The 26,681-nt window shown below is 33.9% G+C and overlaps 1 long non-coding RNA gene and 1 pseudogene across 4 annotated transcripts in view; one reads left to right on the top strand and one right to left on the bottom strand.

Annotated features, from left to right (window-relative positions):
• The window catches only part of LOC102164767 (uncharacterized), a 614,073-nt gene that overhangs the window by 401,527 nt on the left and 185,865 nt on the right, over positions 1-26,681 (bottom strand). The gene's annotated exons all lie outside the window — the stretch shown is intronic.
• On the top strand, positions 8,428-8,658 carry LOC146407024 (protein PET100 homolog, mitochondrial pseudogene; annotated as a pseudogene).

Genomic DNA, 26,681 nt, shown 5'->3' with positions numbered 1-26,681 from the left:
GCAATATTCCCCTTACTAGATTAGGTTCCATAAAAATGACAGGAATGATGAAAGTTTATTTGTAAAATTCTTCACTTTAATTTTTGAAACCACATAGGCTTCGGGGTTTCTTCACTGTGTCCAAAGTCAGAAAGGGCACTTGATGACATTAGAAAACCATCCTAAGTAGATATTAGTATAACAGAAATAATGAAATACTCATATTTTTAGAGTAAAAATGAAATAATTATGAATAAAAATACACCCATTCATTTTTCAGATATGTATTAATAACTTCCAAACAGCAACCAGGCCTGTTTCCTTAGATTAGCAGGCAGCATAGATTTTGCAGCTGCCCTCTGTCCCATACCTCCCACCTCTCCCGACTCATCTTAAATAGCTGGGTTTTACAAAACTACTATCTTGCCTACAGAAACATTTCTACTTTAGTAGCATGTTTTCACTCATAATGCAAGGACTATGAATATGTATCAGCCTCTCTTTTTTGATAGGTTTGTTGCCAAGCTACTGAATAAGAGACTTTAATATTCTACATTTACTCCCATTAAAATTCCTTTTTGGATCTTTTAGCATTCAACACAGAAGAAGCCATATTTTAGTGAACTTTTATTATGGAATTTTTTTTTTCTTTTTAGGGCCACACCTGTAGCATATGGAAGTTCCCAGACTAGGGGTTGAATCAGAGCCACAACTGCTGGCCTATACCACAGCCAGAGCAATGTGGGATCTGAGCTGCATCTGCAACCTACACAACAGCTCATGGCGATGCTGGATCCCCAACCCACTGAGCAAGGCCAGTGACTGAACTCACATCCTTATGGATACCAGTCAGGCTCATAAGCTGCTGAGCCACAATGGAAACTCCCTATATCCTGTTCTCTTGCATAAGAACTAGCATATTATATTATTTAAGAGCTTTGTGTCAGACCAGCAGGGTTTGAAACACATCTCCATTATTCACCAGCTGCATTACACTCGAAAAGTCACTTAAATGTTCTATGCCTATATGCCCTTCTAATAAGATTATTATAAGATTTAAATATAAATTAAATATAAACATTTAGAAAAGTGACAAGGACATTATTACCACTCACTCTGTTAAGCCATTACTATATATTTGCCTCAAATACAAAGTAAAACAAAATGCAATCATTCTTTCATTTAAAAAACATTTGGTATACCAGGCCATGGACTAGGTATTAGGACTATCAAATAAATTAAAAAATGCAAATGCTCTCCAAGAAATATGAACAGATAAAGAGATAGATGCTACAGGTAACAAAGTAGATCAATCATAAAAATATAACTATGAGGTAATGTTTTAGGGTGAACATATCATAACTACACTATTTACTTCTTAAAGGTTCACTATCTCTCTTCAAAGTTTCAGATAAAAATACAGGTCTCCATAATTTATCTCTTTCTGTTGAGGGTACTATCGAGGTTAGTAGTACATTTCCCAAGTTAATGTAATTAAAGGTAACACTGGAAGAACTATTCTTTGACTTTTTCCAAAGGACAAGCTTCAGTCTAGGTTACTAAGCTTTCTTTTCTAGTTATTTAATGGTGAACCTCATTTCAAACCTTTTTTGGGACATTTGGTCTCACTTGGTCATCGGAAATTTCATATTGTTTTCATGTTCCATTTTCTCTTCTACAAAAATATAAAATTTGTAGTATTTCAAGAGTTTTAGGACAAGTTTCAGGACAACCTGTATCCAATATAATATTGGAATTCCTAGCCACAGTAATCAAAGAAATATTAGAAAGGAAAAAAAAAAAACCTGTGACTGTTTGCAGACGACATGACACTATATATAGAAAATCCTAAAGACAACATCCAAAAACTATTAGAACTGATAAATGAATGCAGTAAACTTGCAGGATACAAAATTAATATAGATAAATCTGTTACATTTCTAAACACTAACAATGAACTACCTGAAAGAGAAATTAAGAAAACAATCCTATTTACAATTACAACAAAAAGAATAAAATACCTAGGAATAACTCTAACCAAGGAGGTAAAAAAATCTGTAGTCAGAAAACTGTAACAGTAGAACTGGATAGAAAGCCCAGAATTAAACCCACAGACCTACAGTTAACTAATCTATGACAAAGGAGGCAAGAATTATACAAAAGGAAAAAAAAGAGCCCCTTCGATAAGTGGTGCTGGGAAAACTGGACAGCCACATGTAAAAGAATGAAATTAGAATACTCCCTAACACCATACACAAAATTAAACTCAAAATGGATTAAAGACCTAAAGATAAGACCAGATACTATAAAACTCTTAGAGGAAAACATAGGCCAAACATTCTCTGACATAAACCACAGCAATAGCTTCTTAGATACACCTTCCAGAATAATGACAATAAAAACAAAAATAAACAAATGAGACTTAACTAAACTTAAAAGTTTCTACACAGAAAAGGAAACCCTAAAAAAACAAAAAGACAACCCACAGATTGGGAAAAAATATTTGCAAATGAAGCAAATATTGACTGACAAGGGATTAATCTCCAAAATTTACAAATACCTTCTGCAACTCAAAACCAAAAAAACAAACAACCCCTTCAAAAAATGGGCAGAAGATCTAAACAGACAATTCTCCAAAGAAGACATACAGATGGCCAAAAAAAACACAAGAAAAGATGTTCTATGTCACTAATTTATTAGAGAAATGTAAATCAAAACCACTATGAGGTACAACCTTATTACACCAGCCAGAATAACCATCACCAAAAAAGTCAACAAACAATAAATGCTGGAGAGGGTGTGGAGAAAAGGGAACCCCATTACACTGTTTGTGGGAATGTAGATTGGTACAACCACTGTGGAAAACAGTATGGAGCTTCCTCAGGAAACTAAAAATAGAATCACCATTTGATCCAGCAACCCCACTCCTGGCATCTAATCTTGTTTTCTCTGGGTAGATGCCCAGGAGTGGGATTGCTACATCAAATGGTAATTCTATTTTTAGTAGATACATGTACTCCAATGTTCATCTCAGCACTACATATAATAGCCAAGACATGGAAACAACCTAAATGTCCATCAACAGAGGAATGGATAAAGAAGATGTGGTACACATACACAATGGTCTATTACTCAGCCATTAAAAGGAAAGAAATAATGGCATTTGCAGCAATATGGATAGACCTAGAAATTATCATGCTAAGTGAAGTTAGTCAGACAATGAGACACCAGCAGTATATGCTATCACTTACATGTGGAATCAAAAAAAAAAAAAAAAAAGAAAAAAGGACACAATGAACTTCTTTGCAGAACAAATACTGACTCACAGACTCTGAAAAACTTATGGTTTCCAAATGAGACAGGTTGGGGATTGGGGGGATGGGCTGGGGGTTTGGGATGGAAATGCTATAAAATTGGGTTGTAATGATCGTTGTACAACTATAAATGTAATAAAATCCATTGAGTTAAAAAAAAAGACCAAAAAACCCCCCAAAACCATAAGACACTGATGAAAGAAAATGAAGAAGACATTAACAAACGAAAAGAAGTTCCACTCTCATGGGTTGGAAGAATTAATATTGTAAAATGACCAGACTTCCCCAAGGCTATATACGTGTGTGTGTGTGTGTGTGTGTGTGTGTGTGTGGCATATTCATGTGTGGAATATGTGTGTGTGTATATATATATATATGTACATATACACAATGAGATAGATACTGGAATATTACTCAAATGCAAAAATGAATAAAATCTTGCTAAATATAACAATATGCAGATGGACCTAGACAGCATTAAGGTAAGTGGAATGAGACAGAGACTGACAAATATCACATGATTTCGCCAATATGTGGAATCTAAAAAAAAGTGAATAAAACATAACAAAACAGAAATTCATTCATAGATATAGAGAACAAACAGGTGGTTGTCAGAGAGATGGGGGATGGAGGATGAGTAAAATAGGTAAGGGAGATTAAGAGCTACAAATGTCCAGCTACAAAATAAATGAGTCACAGGGATGAAATGTATAGCTAAGGAAAATAGTAAATAAAATTTTAATAACTTTGTGCGGCAACAGGTGGTAAACAGATTTATCACGGTGATTATTTTGCAATGTATAGAGAAATGGAATCACTATGTTGTGCATCTGGAACTAACATAGTGTTGTAGTTCAATTCTACTTGGAGTTCCCCTTGTGGCTCAGCAAGTTAAGGACCTGACACTGTCTCTGAGCATGCAGGTTCAATCCCTGGCCTCATTCAGTAGGCTAAGGATCTTGTGTTGCCACAACTGCTGCTTAGGTTGCAAGATGTGGCTCAGATCCACTATTACCATGGTTATGGGATAGGTTGCAGCTGCAGTTCCGATTCATACGGGACTTCCACATGCTGCAGGTGTGGCCATGAAAAGAAAAAAATATATATTTGAATTATACAAAAAAAAAGTTTGAAGCAGCTGACACTAGCCCATCATAAACAAAAATAAAATTGCATACAATATATGAAGCACCTATTTTGTGCTATTAGACAACAGCTAGCCTAAGGCTGTGATTCTGGAGAGACTGGAAACATATAAGAAGAGGACCATATTCAGTGTGCATTTTCAGTTTTGTTTTATGTGAGAGGGTGGGTTGACCTAGAGCACTCTACAGATAGCTGTGATCCAGGAGGCAGAGGAAACTAGGTTGGTAGTTTGGGGCTGCTGAAGTGGCAGGAAGCTGTGGTGTAAGGTAAGAGAGAGGACATAACTAAATGAAGAAGACACTATAGAAATCTTCATAAAGATACCATTGAGTCTTTTATACATATAGACATTCTGAGAGATAAATGACATGAGACCTGGAAGAAACCAGCTCCTGGACAGAGAGAGGACTGGGAGTTGACAATCGATTCTGAAGTCACACAGTATTGAAAGAAATGAAAATTCTGAACAGTCAGGTGCCAAAGATCAACAGTCCTTAGTGAACATATCAGGCATTCAGTCAAAACCTTCCCTCCTTCCTCCCAAAATTATACTTTAGGAATGGGACTACTCTAAATCTATCATAACGAAACTTAAAATCAAGCTTTGACAGAATGAGGTAAATAACACAAAGATAAATTAATGCTCTTAAATGGAAGAAAACATAATCAAGACACTAAAATAAATAGTATTCACAGGATCCAACATACAACAGCTACAAACACGGGAATAAACAGGAAAAGATGACTGATAACTAAGCAAATAGCATTTACAGAAACGGAGGCAGAGGTGACAAAGACACTGAGATTTGAGGATAAAGAATTCAAGTAGCAACAAAGAAAATTTTTAAAAATCATAATGGGTTAATATTCAGGAAATATAAATGGAAATCAACACAAAATGGATATACAAATGGAAAGCATAAGAACAAACTCAAACAGAAATCCAAGATCTGGAAAATGCATAATCTGAAATGATAATTTAGGCACGGTATTAATAATAATTGAACAACACTAATTTAAAGACCACAGTAGAAGGGATCTATGCATTTGTGGGGAAACGGCAATAAAAATACTCCAAACTAAAGAAATGAAAGTCTATGAAAAACAAATGAAGTGTTATTAAATAAACTGTGGGCTGATACTGGAGGTCTGACTTAAGAGCACATCTCTGAACCACTCTCTCATTATTAGCTTAATGACAGAAATAAGATTAAATAATCTGTTATCTACAGGTTCCTAAAGGGTGCCCAGTTCTAAAAATAAAACTCAACAAAAAAATGTGCCTATAATTCAAATAATTTTGAAAGTGGTTTAAAGAAGATATGTCTGGTTTGGAGATAACACAAACAAAAATTCATTGCAGCCATTGGCTGAATAGTTACTTTGGAAGAATAATTGATCGATGCTAGGGTTTTCAAACTTAGAATATGTCATTTGATAAGAATTCATCTCTTATGTATCTCAATCTATAAAATCCTTACTTTTGTTCTGTAACAGGAAATGATTCTGCCTTCGTATCTACATATAATCTACTAGACATGTGGTTTCTTTTTTATTTTTAAAAATAATAAGATGTAAATATTTACCACTGCCTTTTTTTTTTTTTTTTTTTTTTTTTTTTTTTTTTTTTTTTTTTTTTTTTGGCCATGCCTGTGGCATGCAAATTCCTGGGCCAGGGACTGAACCCATGTCACACATCTGTAACCAGAGCCAAAGCAATGACAACACCAGATAGTTAACCCCCTAAGCCACGAAGGAACTCTTAAACGTCATCAAATATATACATAACTCTAGTAACCACACTGCACTGTATAATCATCTCTATTTTTTCATTTTTAGACAAAATTTGCATTTTGAAATTCTATCAGTTTTGTCAACTATCTAAATATTTCTCTTTTAAATTCCATGATTTTTTTTCATTCAATTTGTTTTGCTTAGCTAAAGTCCATCACAGAAATATGTTTTATGCATAGTATTTCAATATACATTGCCATTGTTTGATATTACTGAGTAGACTGAAAGTTTGCAATTGGTATAGTGCTGCAATTCTGAACATCCTTGTGACAGGAAGCTAACTAGCATTTATCAGAGCCCATAATGTTTCAGACATTGTACTAGCTTCCTGACCTGAATCTAGAGCTCTTACTATTATCTTGCACAAGAGAAATTTCAGGCTGGAATGGGTAAACAAAGTTAAATAGCCAGTATGTGACAAAATCAGACTATCAATTCTACCCTTGCCTCTGGAATACTTTTTCAGTAGGGAAATGAAAAGCCATAAATTGACTTTGCCTTGAGGTTTTACAATTCAGTTACTAAATCATGCTATTTTTGTTTCATGCAATAAAACCCTTTTATTAGGTTCTACTTGTCTACATCATTACCTGGAGGGTTAGTGTGGTTTTATCTTTTTTTCTTCAAACTAATTTTTGAGTAAATATAAACGCTTTATTTATTTATTTATTTATTTATTTTTTTGGCCACACCCATGGCATATGGATTTTCCCAGGCCAGGGATCGAATCCGAGGCACAAGCACAACCTATGCTTATGGCTGCTGCCACACCAGATCCTTAACTCACTGTGCCACAGCCAGGACTCTGAGAATAAGTATAAACACTTTACTGTATTGTTTTTGGTACTCATCTTCTCCATGATAACTTTTAAATTATTTAAGTTCAAAGACATACAGGTCACAGAACCATCTAACACTAGATAGTTAAAAACTTAGATTTAGCTTCAGATGATAGAGTCCGTATTAATTTAGAAATAATACTTAGGTCCAGAAGTGTAAAGTTTGGACAGAGAATATTTTGGGTTAGAGCTATGGAAAACTACTCAAAAAACTTTCTTACATATTTCTATTTCTTTCCTTTTTTTTTTCTTGTAATATCTTTATGAATCAAAATTTCCAGTGGTGTGCTTCTCAATATATGTCTCCTATCTGTAGTGATGTTTAAAGATGTGAAATGTATGTGAAATGTATGTTCAAAGATCATCACACACATTTGTTAAGCAATTGGTCTAAAAAAATCAAATGGATTTATTTAGTGAAGACTAGAAGTCTTCTGAAATGTTCATATGCATTATGATTCTCTGAACTATAAAAAACAGGTTTCCCAGGTTAATATAAATCACTTTTTATAGTGCTTGGTCTTTTAAACTATTGTTTTAGGAAGAAAAAAGACTGTTTTCTGAATGAGTCTATCAATTTTAACCTATGGGTAAAAGTCAACTTTTCTTTTAGAAAATAATTTGAAACAAGCAGAGTACTTCTAAATAGCACTCATCATATGAATTATCTTACGTACATTATTTTCATTTAATCTGCACAACACTTGGTCATACATTATGCTTCCATTTTACAGATGTGACATCTGAATAACAAAGACTTATTTACTAACTGTTAGCTTATGATGGAGCAAAATGTATTAGTCTCACCACCCCATAGGAAAAAGCATGGACAAGATCTAAAGCAAAAGCAATGAAAGGTACTCAAACACAAAGCCTGAGCTGGTGGGTGCAAATCAATGGCAGCTACAAAACCTTTGTGATACCAGGTTATTGTTGAGAAAAAGAGAAGCAATGAGGTGATTACAGGCACTAAGAAGGGAAGCAGCCCCACCAGCAAGTATGAGAGTGGCCATGGCAGGGACCGATTTGTCCTGACAACTAGCTTATTTCTACCTTCAGAAGTCACTTCAGAGAAAAACTAATGACATTGTGGTACTGTGGATGGCATCATCATCCAGAACTGAATTAACCCCCTTTGTCTGTTCAAAAAGGTAACCACAAACAGAAGTGGAACAAGGGACCCAGTTTGACTTTCCATTTCAGTGGATGCATGTGAATGTTTCTCTTTGGCTGTCTTAGTTGTAACCTCTCATTTAACCCAAAATAATAGAAAATACTCAAATTCATTTTTCATATTTTTTCTTTGTTGCAAAGAGAAAAGCTATTCTAGCATCTGTATTTTCCCCTTTGCTTCAATGGGAGTGAAGCTGAAGGTATTTCAAATAACTCTTTACCTCATCTCTCTAGTGGCTATGTTCTGGATTGTTAATTGGACTAAATGATTTGAGAACTATACTCCACAGTGCAAGAGGGAGCTGTGGCCACCTGAGCAGGAAGGCCAGTGCCAAGGGCTAAAAGAAATCAAAGAGAGGATACAGAAGTAGCAGAAAGAGAAGCTCCTTCAAGCTGCCTGGCAGGGCTCCTGAGGCCTCATAGGTGTGTGAATCCCAGCCTTCCTACCCGCAAATTAACACATATGCAGTTCTTTGCTTAAAAAAAATGGATTGTTTGTTTTCTAATTATTGAGTTTTGAGAGCTGATCATATATTCTGGAGGCAAATTTGCTGTAACATATATGGTTTGTAAATATTACCTTCCAGTCTGTGGCTTATATTTAAATTATTTTGCAGTGACTGGCAAGGAGCAGAGAAATTAATTTAGATGAAATTCAATTTATATAATAGTTTTAATTGTATAAGAAATACAAGGGATTTTTATATTGATCTTATATCCTTCAAACTTGCTTATTGCCTTTATTAGTGTTTCTTTAGATTCAGCAGAATTTTATATATGGTTGGTAGTGAAAATGGGCAGTTTCACTTTTCGAACGCGAGCAATATTTGTTCTCTTCTCTTGCCTTAGAGCACTCATAACTTTCAGAACAATGTGGAATAGAAGTCATGAGAGCGGACACCCTTACCTTATCCATGCTATTAGGAAAACTGCATTCAGTCTTTCAAGATTAGGCATGTTTAACATACTTTGTCCCATTTATTTAACAAGTTTATTTAATGAGTGGATAAATATTTAAGATTTTTATATCCACTTTACAGTTATTAAATGATGTTCTTTATCTCTGATAATGTACTTTGCTTTGAAATCTACTTCATCTGATACTATATTTAATAATGTACTTTGCTTTGAAATCTATTTCATCTGATACTATAATAGAGCCACTCCATCTTTATTTTAATTAGTGTTAACATGGTGTGTCTTTCACATTCACTATTTTAACCTATTTTTTAAGTCTCACAATTTCTAACATTTATACAGTGTTTTAAACTTTTACATTTAACAAAATTATGGATATTGATATGTTTAAACCTAACAAATTATATTTTATGTTTGATCCTCCTTCTTTCGATTATGATTTAAATCTTAATTTTCTATGTCAGTTTTTAGCTATAATTTTTTTGTGATTGCTTTACAGTTTTTAGTATAACTGTATCACTATCATTTATTTCTATGAGAGAGTACACTACTTCATAAAAGGTGCTTCCATTTCCCTCGTACCTTTGTCCTATTGTTATTACACATTTTACTTCTAGATACATTATAAAAATCATAACACATTTCTATTATTTTCTTCTTTAAATAATTACCTTGCAGACATTTGAAAAAAAAATTTTCTTTATGCTTACTCACATAATTATTTCTTCTGCTGTTGATTTCTTTGTGCAAATGCAGACTTTCAAACATTTTCTATTTGAGGAACTTCCTTTAAAATTTCTTCTAGTATAATTTTATTGCTGATTTTTAATTTGTGAAAAAGTCTTTATTCTGAATTTGAAATATATCTTAAATGATTATTTTACTTTTACAGATTTCTCATATTAGTCTTTGCAATGTGAAAAGAAGTCTGCTGTCACTTTCTTTTTCTAGTAGTAATGTGTCTTATTTTCCTGGCTGTTCTTAAGATTTTCTCTTTAATCATTCATTTTAGCAATATAATTATGAAATGACTTAGTATACTTTTCTCTGCATTTATTGTACTGGGTTCATTGAGCTTCTTGAGTTGGCCAGTTAACAGTTGACAAATACGAAACATTTTAAACTATTATTTCATCATATTCTTTGTGCATTCACTTGTCCACCACTTCTTCCTTGTCCTTTAAGACTCAAAATGCCCATATATTAATCTTAAGTTTTCTCATGGCTCACTCATGGTGGTTCTTTCATTTATTTCAGTTTTTTTGTGAGTGTTTCACTGTGGATAGTTTCTTTTGCTGAGTCTTTAAGTTCACAATTCTACAAAGTGTTTAATATTTTATTAATTTTTCAATACAAACATCTCTAGAAGATTAGGTCTTCCATATCTATATTTAGCATACTTAACCTTCCCTATGTTTTTTAACTTAATGGAGAAGTAAGAGTCATAACTACTCTATAACATTCTTGTCTACTGATTCTGTCAGGTGTGTCATTCTGCAGTCTGCATCCATGAATTATATCTCATCCTCAATGTAAGTCAAACTTCACTGTTTCTTTGTACTGGTCATTTTTTGGGGGGGGGGGGCACATCTGTGGCATTTGGAGGTTCCCAGGCTTGGGATTGAATCTTGGCTGTGGCCTCCAGCCTGCACCACAGCCACAGCAATGCCAGATCCGGGCCATGTCTGTGACCTACACTACAGCTCACGGCAATGCCAGAACCTTAACCCGCTGAGCAAGGCCAGGAATTGAACCTGCGTCCTCATGGATACTAATCAGATTCACTTTTGCTGAGCCATGACGGGAACTCCTGTACTGGTAATTTTTTATCGGATGCTAGACATTGCACATTTTACCTTCTTTGTTTGAATTTTTAAAAATTCATTATCATTCCTATTCATATTCTTCAGTTTTGCTTTGAGACTCAGTTAAATTACTTGGAAACAATTTCTTTCTCTCAAGTTTTGTTTTTAGGCTTTGTCAGAGGGAAGGTGGGCAATTTCTGGTTTGGGCAAATTTTGTTTCACTAAGTAAGATACACCCTTCCGATGACTCTAACAAATGTTCTATTATAAGATTTTTCCAGTCTGCCTGGTAGGAACACAAATTTCAAGCTCTTTGTAGATTCCAGGATCTGTTTCCTCTTCCTGTTTTCAATTACCTTCTCAGTTTCTTCCCACATATGCTCATCAGTATTCACTTAAATATTCAGGGGGAACCTTCCACAGAACTCTAGAGTTCTCTTTCTCAGTACTTTTTATGACAGTGTTATGCTCTGTGAACTCCGATATGCACGAGTCACACTGGTCTCCCTATGCTCCAAGTTTGTTATCTGCAACTTAAAAAAACTTTAATATTTTGTCTCATTCCTTCTCCATTTGATGCAACCTGGAAACTCTTTAGAAAGCAAGCTGAGGCAATTTGGGCGCTCACCATGACCTCCTCTTAGGGACCACTGTCCCACATTGCCTATAATTCAAATTATGACAAGTACTGTTTCATTAATTTAGCTTGGTTCTTTGCTTTTGAGGGGAGGAAAATTCAATTTCTATTACTTTTTCCTGGCTGGAAATGAAAGTCCCGTCAATGGATACTTGACAATTGTTCTCTAAAGTTGTTTCTGAGTATTCTCAAAGGAGAAAATGAAGAGCTACAGAAACAATGTTTCTAACACCCTTCTTCCTAGAATTTACTCTTATATTCTGCTCCAAATGACCAGTTTTTGTGTACCTCTGTAATTTATATACTAGTTTCTCATACTTTACACACTATAAATCATTGCAAAGTTCAACATTTAACTAACTTTTCTCCTTTCCACAGTCACTTAACAGCATGCCTAAATATTTATAAATCCTCACACAAATCCCTCCCAGATTTTATTCTTACTCTCACTTTATGTCTAGTTTATGAGATTATTCCTGCCACTAGAGAATTTGTAATCACAAAAGTGTGCTTCAGCAAATGCTGTTTGTTCAGGAACTACCAAGAGTTTGATATTGTTTTCCACACTTTTAAAACTTAAAAATACACTTTGGGTAAATTTTCTTCATTTTTTTTTTCTCACATTTTGGTATTAACTGGATTAATATCCTTAAAAACACTGATGTATGAAAGAGAAAACACCACTTTATGGCCTTTCTCTTATGTCTTTGCTTTTAATTAAGAATTCTATATGAGTTTACTTTTGTAATTTTTAAAAGTAGGAGTAGTTTTTTTCTAACCATAGAGGAAATATCTCCTAAGAGCAATATCAAATTTGAATGTATATGGTAAAAAAAAATGACAATGATATGTGTACATTTCCAAAACAGTCCACCTTTTCCACTGTATAGTTAATTTCACAGCTTTTCACCTTAGAAAGTTACATCCACAGCATCTAAGTCAGATTAGTAATATCTTGTCACTGCTCAAACAGTTAAATGAGGAAAATATTTTCAGTCATATCTTTGTTTTTCTACTCTACTCTCTGTTGACTAAAATTAGCTTCACTTCATAAAATAACACAGAAGAGATTACTAAGCCCATGATGGATCTTAGAGCTTTTTGATAGCTAAAATAAAATAAACATGGAAACTTTTCATATTTTCTCCATTATATAATTCTTTTCTTATTTTAAAAAACTAGCTCAATAATAATCTTTATGTATATGACATGCACATTAAAATAATTTAAAAGTAGACAGTCAATAAAATTTAACAAAAAATGTTTATACTTTGTATAAATGCTTAATTTTCTATATTTTTTCAAGGAATGTACTTCAATCCTCTTATTTTAGTAAATCACTTTAGGTAGTTTTAAAATGAATATAAAACATAAATATCATAACAGAAGGACTGACTAATCAAGAACAAGGACTCAGCTTAAATTCATTCAATGTAAATATAAAATGCTTCAATTGAATATAAAAATATTTTCTAAATTAGTTCTATATTCCACACACAAATATTTGTACTCACACACACACCCACGCCTTGAATAGCAAACAGAAACTCTAAGTGGTTAGAAAAGAATACATAAACAGCAAAGTGATGATCTTTAATAGTTACAAAGAATTGAAACCATTAAAAGCTACCTGGAGGGCAGTAACTGCATTAAATCATAGTCTTGGGGAATGTTTACCAACTTAGAAATTACTCAATCATTTCTCTCTAAGGTGTAGAGTAATTTCATTTTCCTTAATTTATGTAATCATCCAGAATAGACAGAAAAAAAGAAAAGAAGGAAACAACTAAAGCCTATAGAATACATTCACATAAAAGGTCAAAGAACTGTATCTATTCATGTTGTATTTGAGCAAGGATATGTTATATTCTTTTGTCATTCACTATGTGCTAGACAAATCCTGATCACTTGGAATACTTCAATTGTTAAAGAAATAATTTTTCCTTTCCTAGACAATTCAGTCTAGTGGAGGATGAAAGTGAATAAACGAATAAATTAAAATGATAAATGCTAAAACTGGATATAAAATTAAAAACTCCAAACTAGCATTATTTACTGAATATGTAATTTATGTAAATATTTTTTACAGTTGTTTGGTTATCTGGTTGTACCCTTAATTAGCACTTCTTGACAAATTCTTATTAACTCAAGAAATTTCAGTATAAAATATTTCAGTATTTTATATATATAAATGTATTTTATACATTTATATGTTTTTATATATATATTCCCTTTTCTTACAATATAGTAGATTATGAAATGAAATGAAACTATAAAAGAATAGTTCAATATTTTTCATCGATTTTTTTCTAAACATATCAGAAAGTATAGTTAACTAAAATGTAGGATCTTTCAGATTTGGGGATCTCCTTTGTGGACTGACTTGTAATACTTTTACAGTATTACTACTGATATGATTGAGTATATTTAGAAGTCACTGAAATCGGTTCTTTTGTCATTAATGCACAGGTAAACCTTCAGCTCTCTGGTAAAAAAATTCACACATTTGGTTACAGACCTAGGAAAAGGAACTGTGTTTACTAACCATTATGTATAAAGGGCCCCTTTTCCTTTCTAGTCTACATTCTCAATTACTTTACTAAAATTACTTAATTTACTTTTTTTGAAGTTATATTAATAAGGTAAAATCACTGGATTAATACTATTTAATTCAGTTATGTTTGATTAGAGAAAAAGAAAACAACAGGACAAAAACTGGCCTTATTGTGTACTCTCAACCAGACAATCATCTAAGCATGCTGGTAATGACAAACATCAAGTGAAGAATGCATAAGGCATGGAGTTCCCGTTGTGGCACAGTGGTTAACGAATCCGACTAGGAACCATGAGTTTGCGGGTTTGATCCCTGGCCTTGCTCAGTGGGTTAAGGATCCAGTGTTGCTGTGAGCTGTGGTGTGGGTTGGAGACACGGCTCCGATCCTGTGTTGCTGTGGCTCTGGTATAGGCCGGCAGCTACAGGTCCGATTGGACCCCTAGCCTGGGAACTTCCATATGCCACGGGAAGCGGCCCTAGAAAAGGCAAAAAGACAAAAAAAAAAAAAAAAAAAAAAAGTAATAATAATAAGAAAAAGAAGAATGCATAAGGCAAATCCTCTGTAACACTGACAGACTTCTACAAGAGTAACAGGCAAGGTCTTTGGTCCCTTTTTGAATCCAGCTGTTCATTTAGTTATTGTTAAGCTCCAAAAGTTCTTTGTTTATTTTGGATATTTTACCTTTCCCAAAGCATAATGGATTAAATGAGATAAGGTAGGTAAAAGGAGTTTCTATAATGCAAAATGTTGTATGAATGATAGATATTGTAAATATCTATATTAACATAAAAGATAATTCAGAGGAAGGAAGTTCCTGCTGTGGTTCAGTGGTAACAAGCCAAGCCAGTATCCATGAGGATGCAGGTTTGATTACTAGCCTGGCTCAGTGGGTTAAGGATCTGGCATTGCCTTGAGCTGTGGTGTAGTCAGTAGATGCAGCCTGGATCCCACTCTGCTGTGGCTGTGGCGTGGGCTGGCAGCTGCACCTCTGATTTGATCTCTAGCCTGGGAACTTCCAGATGCTGCAGGTGAGACCCTAAAAAGAACACACAAAGAAAGAAAGATAATTCAGAGATCATTCTATTCTTTACAAAAAAGTTCTCAGTACTGTAAAAAATGATTTATCATAGGATTCCAGCAAGTAGTGATCACCTAGACTGTTTTGGGAGAATATTACTCCCAATATCTAATTTGTTCTCTTTTGAAGAGAAACTTCCTTTACGTAAAACAATACAGGAACTTATCTTTATTCCCAGATGATTCTTTTTCTCATACTTTCTGAATAATTACCTAGAGTTTTTTTGCTTTATATTTTAAAGTTTTACATAATGAAAATACTTCTATAACCTATTAATTTGAATTTCCTAAGTAACAAAAGCAATTGAATAGTTCTAAAGATTTTAGTGCATATGTTATAAATGGTGGCTTAATCTTTACACAGCCTATTTAGTTAGGTCACAGTTTAGGGTCAAGAAGTTTGGTCACTTTTCTCCCATATATTTTAATGATCCATCCTTATATAATGGGTTGTCAGACTCAGTTTTCAGTTGATCTAGTTCTGTCATTAACTCTGCCAAAATCACTGACTCAGCCATACTTCATTCTAATGCTTTACGTCAGACATTCAGTTTTAGAGTGCTTAAACTTTTCCAACTCTTGGGTTATAGGGAAGGACTATTACTGTCTTTAGTCATAACCTAATTCCTCCTGTTCATGACAAGGTCTGTTACCTGTTTTAGACTGTGTCTTTTCATCTGGGCATGTAGGTGTTTCTTATTTGGGTGGTATTTCTGACACCTCTTTTTCCTTCAGGGTATGATTTTAAATGAAAGTGATGATTTTTCAAACTTGCCTGGTAAGTGGTGCCTGTCATGTACAGGCCTTGTGCCATTCACTTTGTGGTTTATGACATTTCTGGGGGAAACAGAAAAATTTTGAATTGTACAATCCTTAACTTAGCATTTTTCCCATGGATTTTTACTTATGCCACAATATGACCATTAGAAATGGCAAACACTATGGGAAGGAAATCAGTACTTACTGAGAATTTAGCATGTGCTTAATTAGTATAATATAAAATATTCACATACATTATCACATTTAAATCCTAAGCTAGGCCTCTTAGGTAAGTGTTATTTTTCTATTTTAGAGGTGAAGAAACAAGTGCTTTCTCATGGCAGTATACACATTAAATACTCAAGCTTCTATTAATCTCAGGTTTACAGTAAGCTCTATTGTCTACCTTCAACCATAGAAATCTTATATTTCCTAGTGTTTTTAATTATAACTGACATACAATAAATTAGATATATACAAGTTCAGATTTAGAACATGAGTAAACCTTTGAAACCAGCAGTGTGTCAAGAAAATGAAAAAAATAGAGCCCTCCCAAAGTTTCATATACCTCCATGTAGCCCTGCCCTCCATCCCAACTTCCAAAACATCAGAAATCCTGTTTTCTATCACCATGTATCATTTTGAACTTCCAAGAATTCTATGTAAATGAAATCAGACAATGTGTACCCTTTTTTATCTAACTTCTTTACAAAACTAATTATCTTGAGATTCAACCATACTGATGGTACCATTCCTTTTTATTTCAGAGTAGTATTCTAAGGATACACATAGGTATCTACTGATCACTTCTTTACTGGACATATGGGTTGTTTCCAGTTTTTCACTGTGACTAATAGAACTGCTATGAATATTTATATAGAAGTCTGCATAAGTATGCTTTCATTGGTGGAGTATTTAGTAAGTATCTAGAAGTAAAATTACTAAATCATATGACAGATAAATTTTAATCATTTTCAGTAAACACAAAAGTTTTTTTAAAAGTGGTTAGACCACTGATACGTCTGCTAGAAGTGATCATACATCTTTACCAACACTTGGTATGATTATTTTTTTATTTTAGTCAGCAAAATGGGTATATCATGGTAACTTACTATGGTATTAATTTATATTTCCCTAATAACCAAGGATGTTGAAAATCTTTTAAGTGCCTCTTTCCAACCTCATATCATTTTTGGTAAAGTTTGTCACATCTGCCCATTTATTTACTGGGCTGTTTGTTTTCTAATTATTGAGTTTGGGGTGTCTATAAGTTTTGGATATAAGTCCTTTATAAGATATATGATTTGCAAATATTTTCTGCTAATTTGTGGCTTGACTTTTCTTACCATTTTTTTGAAGAGTAGACATTTTTAATTGAGATAAAGTTTAGTTTACTATTTTCTCTATTAGTCCTTTTTTGCATCAATATCAAATTATCTTGATTATTATAGCTTTATAAGAAGTTGTGAAACTAGGTAATGATAGTCTTTCAACTTTGGTCTTTTTATTCAAATTTGTTTTGAAATGTGAAGTGATGACCAGAGTGGTCCTGAAGAGTTAGCACTGTTCCTTTTAGTGGAAAATGTTTACAAGTTCAAATCCAACTAAATTATCCTGTTATAAATCTTGAAGAGGTAAAATTCCATCAAATTGATTCATTCAGGGTAAAGCACCAAATATAAAATTTTCCTTGGCTTCTCCAGTTGTGACTAGATCTCATCTGAATTCTCAGTCAGTTCAAGAATGCCAAGTAACTCACGGTTTGCATACAGCTTAAGTGATCTCACAGTCATGCCAGGCCAAATACCCACGCAAGGCTGACATTTTAAACAAATAAAACAAAAGTGTCAGACGCTGAAGCAGTCAACGGCAGATAAGTTACCTCTGAGTCAAGAGATGCTTATGCAGTTTATTCTGACTCTAGTTTCCAGACTCCTTCCAGTTCAAGGGACTGCCACATTAAATTAAATGCATGTTGGTGAAGTATCTTTAGACTAATGTAAATTTCAAAGGATCCCTAATGAAACATAGGAAAATTTAATTTTTATGTATTATGGAAAAGTGTCAGATACATAATTATTAAATAATCATAATGTCTAATCTAAATGAGAAAAAGACAATAGAGTAATGACTCAGTTCATAATACTTGTTTTAAGAATATAATGAAACCCTGGGTGCACATTTTCTTTATGTTGCCTATAGAACCATGTGATTATAATTAAGAATAAAATGAATCATATGGTGAAGCCTCTTTATTCTGCATTGAAAACAGCCCCCTTAATATTAATTTAATATTAATTTAATATTAATCTTATTTTATGAGTAAGTCATGCCAATGTAACTGAGTAGCTGTTAGTAATTAGCCAAAGGATAAATGTTCTCTAACAGAATATTCCACATACAACTGTGTTTGCCATATTATTTGGGGGAAATAATAACCTCAAATAATTTTTGATGAGAAGCAGAATTCCAGAGGAGACAACTAAATCAAAATTTTACTGGGTCTTTCAGTGTCCTCATTGCTCAATAATTTACTTTTCCTTATAATATATACAAAGACTATAAACTATTTTTCTATTTTAAAAAATATCTGTTCAATATTTTCTTTAGAAAATATAGATTTAGGGGGTCTGCATATCTTCCATTTATTGCATATATAATATAATCACATATCAGTTACACTATTATCCTTTCAATGCTGAAGAGGAACCAGGAAAAACCAGTCTGATTCAATCTCAAATGCCCAGATTAATTACTTTAAATGCAACTCAAACTTTGTTAAGACCCTTGGAAACACACAGGTCAACTTGTGGGCATTACTTTTCCTCTTTCAATTGAAAAATAATTTCTTTGTTGGGAAAACAGACTTTATGACACTGCTGTTTATCTTAGTATCTTCTCTGAAATTACAGGAACTTGTTTTAAGTTTTACATGAGGATGCCTATAACTCTGAAATAAAGCCCACTAATACATAGAAAGAAGCTGTGGTTGCCAGCATTTGATATTGTTTATAATTTCGTGCAGATCTGGTGGCTACAGTGATATCCTGGCAAGGCTGCAGATAATGGCAGAGTGCCTGAAACTATGAATATAATCTGTTCACTGACTTTTCTTTCTTTCCTTTTTTTTTTTTTTTTTTTTTTTTTTCCGGCTTTTAGGGCTGCACCTGCAGCATATGTGAGTTCCCAGGCTAGGGGTCAAATCAGAGCTGTAGCTGCCAGCCTATGCCACAGCCACGGCAACATAGGATTCAAGCTGCATCTGCAAGCTACACCACAGCTCCTCAACCCACTTAGCTAGACCAGGGATCAAACCCACATCCTCATGGATACTAGTTGGGTTTGTACACTGCTGAACCACAACGGGAACTCCTGTTCACTGACTTTCAATTGAGTAGACTGGTGACTCTAGGTCAGGTTTAAGAGAAAAAGATCCTAGGAGAAAATTTATAGTATCCATTTGAGTTCACCAAAGGATAATCACAACTATAAGCATATCTAGTCTCACCAACTTGATTACTCATACCTATAAATGCATAACTATGATGTTCTGATATTAAGTGGTCCATATAATACATACTTAGATACATGTGTTTATAAAAATGTATTTATAATAGCCAAGCCATGAAAGCAAACTGAATGTCCACTGATAGATGAATGGATAAAGAATACACTCATATACACAGAATGGAACATTATTCAGCCATAATGGAGAATGAAATAATGCCATTTGCAGCAACATGGCTAGATTTAGAGATTATCAAAGTGAAGTAAGCCAGACAGAGAAAAACACATACAATATGATACCATTCATATGTGAAATCTAAAAAAAAAAAGATACAAATAAACTTGGATACAAAATAGAAATAGACTTACAGACATAGAAAACAAATTTATGATTACCCAAGGCGAAAGGATGGGGAGGGATAAACTAGGAGTGTGGGATTAACATATACATACTACTATATATAAAACAGATAACAAACAACAACCTACTGTAAAGCACAGGAAACTATATTTAATATTTTGTAATAATCCATAAGGGAAAAGAATCTGAAAAATAGATACATGTATGTCTATAACTGAGTCACTTTGCTATACACCCAAAACTAACACATTATAAATCAACCATATTTCAATTAAAAAAATGTATTATTAAGAAAGTAAATAGGTAAGTATATTCCCAACATATATGACACATTGTTTTTAAATAAATCTAAGCATCCACATTTAAGATCATTTAAATCTTGCAATTTGGGGAAAAAAAAAATACCTTGAACTATAATTATAGACTTCTCAGTTTGCTACAATGTAAGCAGTTTTTCTAAGAACATGCCCTAAAGGTATCAAGGATTGGCACATAAATTTCAGAAAAGTGATATATACTTAAAACTGTAAATGATATGACAAACACAAGTCCCATTTTTCTGTAATAAAATATTTCATTGATTTCTTATAGTTGCTGATACTAGTCATGAACCAATGACAGAAGTAATGAAATAGAATTTGATTGACTTTGAACTAGGCTCACTAAAGATAAAGCAATATTTTAAAAGATAATTACTTAGATTAAATGAATATGTAACTTAAAAAGAAGCTGCTACATTATAGAGAAAATGATCATTTGAAATAATCTGTTTTACCATTTCACCTTGAATTATCAAATCAAGAATACAATACAACTGAATACTAAAATAAGTCCCACATGTTAACTTTTTTGTGTGTCCCTCCTATAAATTAAGTTGCTTTTTCCAAGACATACAATTATAAAATCTATGTTTCAGTTATTCAAGTCAACTGTGAATAAATGGACCCTCTTTAAGTCTGATTTCACCAGCTGTATTAATTTCAGACCGCGTGTCTCCTTTCTTTGGTTTCCTCTATTGATTCTGGAAAAAGAGAATAGTATTTGATTAGAATGAAAGTGTATACTCCAGCCAATTTTGATATTTCATTTGCAAGTGACTTCATGTAATGTCCTTCTCCTTTGATCTAATAATGAAAATGTGTCAGTATATTCTCATTACAGCAGCAAGGTAAAGCAGTCCAAACCTCCTGGGGCCAGAAGGACTACACTTAGTGAATTTAAAATGGGAAAGCTATACTCCCAGTGCTTGGCAAAGAGTGTGCTACAGACCTATTTTCTCCCTTTAGCAACTGAACCAACTGAGAATTTAAAAACAGATGCCACACAAGGGTTCCAAAAGGGCAGGAGTTTGGGAGGGGGGGGCAGAGAGAAAGAGAGAGGGAGAGCAAGAGAAAATTTAAGTACATGTTAATGGTTGCCTGGAAGTTTTCTGCTCACTGTAGAATTAGTTTAGCTAAAAAAAAAAATTAAAGAAAAAATAAAATCATTAGTTATATATTCATCTCATCTTACACAGTCATTGTCATTCCTGAAATAAGAATCAGGATTTTGTGTGTGTGTGTGTGGTATTAAGAGTACTCTGAATAGCAAAGACTAACATGAATATGAACAAACGCTGGATACATTGCTCTAAACATTTCCCCTCTAAGTTCACATAAAATAAATTTTAATATCATTCACTTCTAAGAAGCTGACAGAACGTGAATATATCTGGACAGCACCAAAATTCAGTATAGTGGATGACTCAGTTTGATAATTACATGCATCTAACAGGAAATGCACGTTAAATTTATTTTGATCTAAAATTTTAGCTTAATTTGTAATTCAACATATATCACATATAGGTGTGAATGTGGTTTATGTCTTTAAAGTTAGAGAAATATTTAAACTCTAAAAAAAGCATAGACATACTATTTTGTTTTAGCCTTGCCTTAAATGAAATACTTGAAAAATATGCATGATATATAATTAACATAATTACAGATCTATATTAAATAATATATGCATATCATTTCTTAGATCTCTATCTTTAGAATTCAGTGATTTTAGTGTATTGAATAGTATCCCTTCAAAAGATATGTTCAAGCCCGAAGCCTAGATAGATAACTGTGAATATGAACTTATTTGGATGATGGGATGAGGTCATCCAGGATTTGGGCTGAGCCCTAAATTCAATGATGAATATCCTCATAAGAGATAGACTATGACACAGAGACAGAGGAGAGCTATGTGAAGACAGAGATAGAGATTAGAGTGAAACATTTTCAAGCCAAGGAAGGCTGCTAACACTCCCAGAGTTAGGAATGAGGTACTGAACAGATTCTCCTTCACATCCTCCAGAAGGAAGCAACCCTCTGACAACCTGATTGCAGATTTCTGGCCTCCAGACTGAGAGAGAATAAATTTCTGTTGTTCAAGCCATAAAGTTTGTGATAACTTGTTTCCACAGCTCTAGGAAACTATTACAGTGATCTAGCACTAAATGAGAGACATCTGATAACAACTTCAATTAGCTACCTAAAATCTCAAACACCAAGGATAATTGTATATAACAAGTCAAAGAATCCAACAAAAACCATCTCCTAAAGTATGCATACTTTGACTGCAGAGGTGAGGTAGAGAATGTTTCCTAAGAAAATTCAAAGACAGCATTGAAGTATTCCAGGTGAAAAAGCAGACATCAGATAAGTGGGAGAAGGATCAACAGAATTTTTTGGGCCTTCAAATGTTCAGAAGGCAAGTTGATAATTTAACAGGTGATGTAAATCTGCCTTTGATCCTTTAGGAAGAACTCATCTCAAATTCTTAGTGCTTTCAAATAAAATTTGGAATCTGTTTTTTGACCACATTTTCATTTGTTATTCACCTACCTTTCTCAGACTTGAATCTAAAATCACTTGCTTAAAATATAGATTACTGGGTTCTTCCCTAAAGATTTCATTTAGTAGGACTGGGGAGATGTAAATTTGTTCCTGTAAACTGAAGTTTGGCTCTACATGGATTAAATCATGAGCCATTGCAGCTGCAGACCTGCAGCAGCCCCTGAGCAGAGCTCAAGGTGAAAATCAGAAGTGAGGCACTCTGCGCTCTGGGAAAACTGGAAGAACAGGTCTTCAGATAGTCAGATATTTTTAGATTTTATGTGCCCAATTCTTGCATCTCCTCATATCTAGAAAAACACTAAAATCCTCCATGGTGATGTCTGCTCTTTGTGACTGATAGTAACCTTCAGAGATAGCAACAAACTTTTGTAAAATGTGTGTACAGCTGCATGCACCTCCCCCTCACCTTTATCATATCCTGACTTACCTACACCCCTTTCCTCTTTGGGTGGTATCTCAAGTATCTGAAATAACGCTGCCAGGTTGTAGTTAAGGATAAAACAAAGAATGTCAGAGTCATCTGTTAATGCAGTCACCTCCAAGGGTGAGAGCTACTGAGTCCAGCAGGCTGTGAAAACTCAGGATACTGGCCCTGATAGCTGAGGTGCATATCAAAGGAATGATTTCAGGGAGCCCAGGCCTCTTTTGTTCCTGCTGCCATTTGTTGCAAAAACTCCTATATATCCTACCTCCTCCCTCACGGCCTCAGAATGGTTTCTCAGTCTCTTTCTGCCGGGCTTAAGTCTTAATTTCATCTCAAATAAAATTTAACTCTCAGCTTTCAGGTTGTGCACTTTTTTTAAACCAACACTGCATGTTTACCAATCATTTTGGTAACTGCGATAAAGGAGATAATGAACAACACTTTGAAGTAAACTGCTTAGAAAATTGTGTTCCATCCCTTCCCCATTATAAAATACCCACAATAAACTGTTAAAAATACAGATTCTTCAATTCTTACTCCTGACACACTAAAGTCTGAGGTTTTTAAGACTTGATTTGATTATTTTGATTAGGCAATTTCACAAGATGCTGACTCAGAACCAAAAATCTGAACTTAACTGACTTTGATACATGCATAGACATTAGTATAAGAAGGCAAGGATTTAAATAATAATGCAAACCCATTAAATACCACATATCACAGGATACTAGTTCTGATAAACACGGCAACCTGACCTTCTGATAGAAAATTCAAGTTTTGTCCATAAGTACCTTTGAGGTCAATGTTCATCCTAGTATCTTTCTCAGCATCTGCAGATTCCCTCAGCCTGCTGCTTGAACAGTTGCTAATGAATGAAGATCACCCTAGCATACACCCCTGCTGTTGCTCATTTGCCCATTAGCATCTGCTTAAGCAGCAGGATGGGGGAAGCTCTGGTACCCAATCAATGTAGCTGATGAGGGCTGGGGTAGGGAGGAATCCACTGCCAACACAGCCAGAGCATAAATCAACTCCAATCTTGGCAAAGATGATTAATCTTAGAAAAGGTGACATATATCACAGTGTAGGGAATGGAAAAAATACTTGACACTTATGAGAAATAAGATAAGGCTTAAAAATTATATGTATGCAAACCTGTTGAACACCAGTAAGTCTCAGGCTCTTTTAAACCTGATTTTCAATAAGGTTCTTTCTTGTTAAAACATTATTTGGTGCTAGGTGTATGCCCAGAGACACAAAACCATGCCAAAAAAGAAAAGCACCCTTAAGGTTTTTCTGGAATGAGTTATCCTATTGATTTCAACAAAAGCAAAAAACTACCTTGTTTTCAAATTTATCAAGGAAAGACTCATTCCACTGTCCACTCTCTTAGTCTAACTGGACATTTGTTATTACCATAATTTCCAATTTAGAAAAAAAAAATGGGTGACTTAAACATAGATAATATGAAAAGTTGGCTGGAAACTGAAAATACACTTCATTCTGAGGATGGTCACTAGCTTTACCCTTACAGGGATGGTCTACTTTTAATACTTTGAACAAAGGCAGAATGTCTGTCCAAAAAAGAATTATATGCTGCAGAGTTGTGGGGAAAAGAGGCTGACAATAAAAATAAACAAGGTGTAAATTACACAGAAAATGTGGAGTGTTAAGCAATGACATAGTATTTGAATGAGATGTTAACACCATTTAGTGTGAGGGATTTCTAAATAGCACAACAAATAGCAGTCAAACTGAGGATTGAGTGTTAAGTATCTCACAAATAAAAAGTACTTCATAGAAAAATTACTTTACATTGTCTATAGCCACTGTAGCCCAAGTACAGTGATTGGAATTCACTCTTGAGTACAATAAAGATTCCTCTCTCAAGAAGTTTATAGGCTGTTAGGCAGATGTCATCCACATAGGAAAAATAAAATAAAAAATAAAATAACTATACAATAATATAGACAAATGTGGCAAAATTAGAGAATAGTTTTATCACAACACTATTTACAATCACCTTTCAGCACCTCAATATTTTTCTTAGTATATAATGATTTACATAATTTCTCTATGCTACATCATAATTTGCTTCAAAGCTGTTGCTTACAAAATTCTTTTTTTTTTTTTTTTAATTTTTTGCTTTTTAGGGCCGAACCCGCAGTATATGGAAGTTCCCAGGCTAGGGGTCAAATCGGAGCTATAGCCGCTGGCCTACACTGGAACAGGATCCAAACTGTGTCTGCAGCCTATACTATAGCTCTCAGCAACGCCAGATCCTTAACCCGCTGATCGAGGCCAAGTATCAAATCTGTGTCCTCGTGGATCCTAGTCATATTTGTTTCTGCTGCACCACAATGGTAACTTCCACTACAGAAAATTCTTAAAATTTAACATGAATCTCTATAATATTTAATGTAAAAATGATAATTCTACTATTAATGACACAGTAATAAAATCAGTAATAGGCCTGTGTAATAACAGAGAATAATAGTCTATCTTATCATCATTTTAATATTAAGTTCAAACATTCCCAAAGCAGGCAGGATTTTGAAAATTTCAGCATCTGGACATCCATGATTATATTTACCCAATTGTCCACCAGAAAGATGGTACAATTGGCAGTAATATTTTTAAGTGACTTTGGGAATCATTTTCACATATAAAAAATACAAGTGAAAAAATAAAAAACATGATACTCTGTTATTCCTTAAAATATTGAAATTTTTTTGCACTTATTAAAATCCAATCTGAGTCAAAGTAAAACTGTGTTCAACAATTTCCAGGAGTTCCCACTGTGGCTCAGTAGTAAGGAACCCAATTAGTATCCATGAGGATGTAGGTTTGATCCCTGGCCAGTAGCTGCAGCTTCAATTTGATCCTTAGCTTGGGAACTTCCACATGTTGCACATGCAGCCCTAAAAAAACAGACACACATATACACACAAAGCATAATTTCCAGAAATACATATAATATCTATATATATAAAAAGACCCAATTCAATAAAACAAAATAATATTTTAAACATTCATAAGCATATAAATGGATTATAAAGCTTTTAAAATGCTACATAATAAACCAATAAATTCAGGAGAGAGATGTAGGTTTGAACGAGGTTGAAGGTGATTATTTTTTTCCTTTTTAGTGCCACACCTGTGGCATAGGGAAGATCTAATTGGAACTGCAGGTGCCAGCCTACACTTACACCACAACCACAGCAACATCGGATCTGAGTCATATGTGCAACCTAAGCTACAGCTTGTGGCAATGCTGGACCCTTAACCCACTCAACAAGGGCAGGGATCGAACCTGTATCCTCATAGACACTGTTGGATTTTTAACCCATTGAGCCACAATGGGAACTCCAAAGGTGAATTCTAAATTTCTACCGATTTTTAAAAAAATATTTGTTCCATGAATTCACTGTGTAGTGAAAACATAAAGTGTGGAGCAATGGTTAATGTCCATTAACCTAATCACACTTTCCAAAACTAAATCAGAAACTAA

Source organism: Sus scrofa, chromosome 1 (assembly GCF_054392235.1).
Source record: "Sus scrofa isolate SSC_HxYL_T2T_F1_AM1 chromosome 1, Sscrofa_HxYL_maternal_Yorkshire_Landrace_v2.0, whole genome shotgun sequence".
Taxonomy (NCBI): domain Eukaryota; kingdom Metazoa; phylum Chordata; class Mammalia; order Artiodactyla; family Suidae; genus Sus; species Sus scrofa.
Note: the sequence above shows the minus strand (reverse complement) of the source record. Positions and strands in the feature narration are given on the sequence as shown.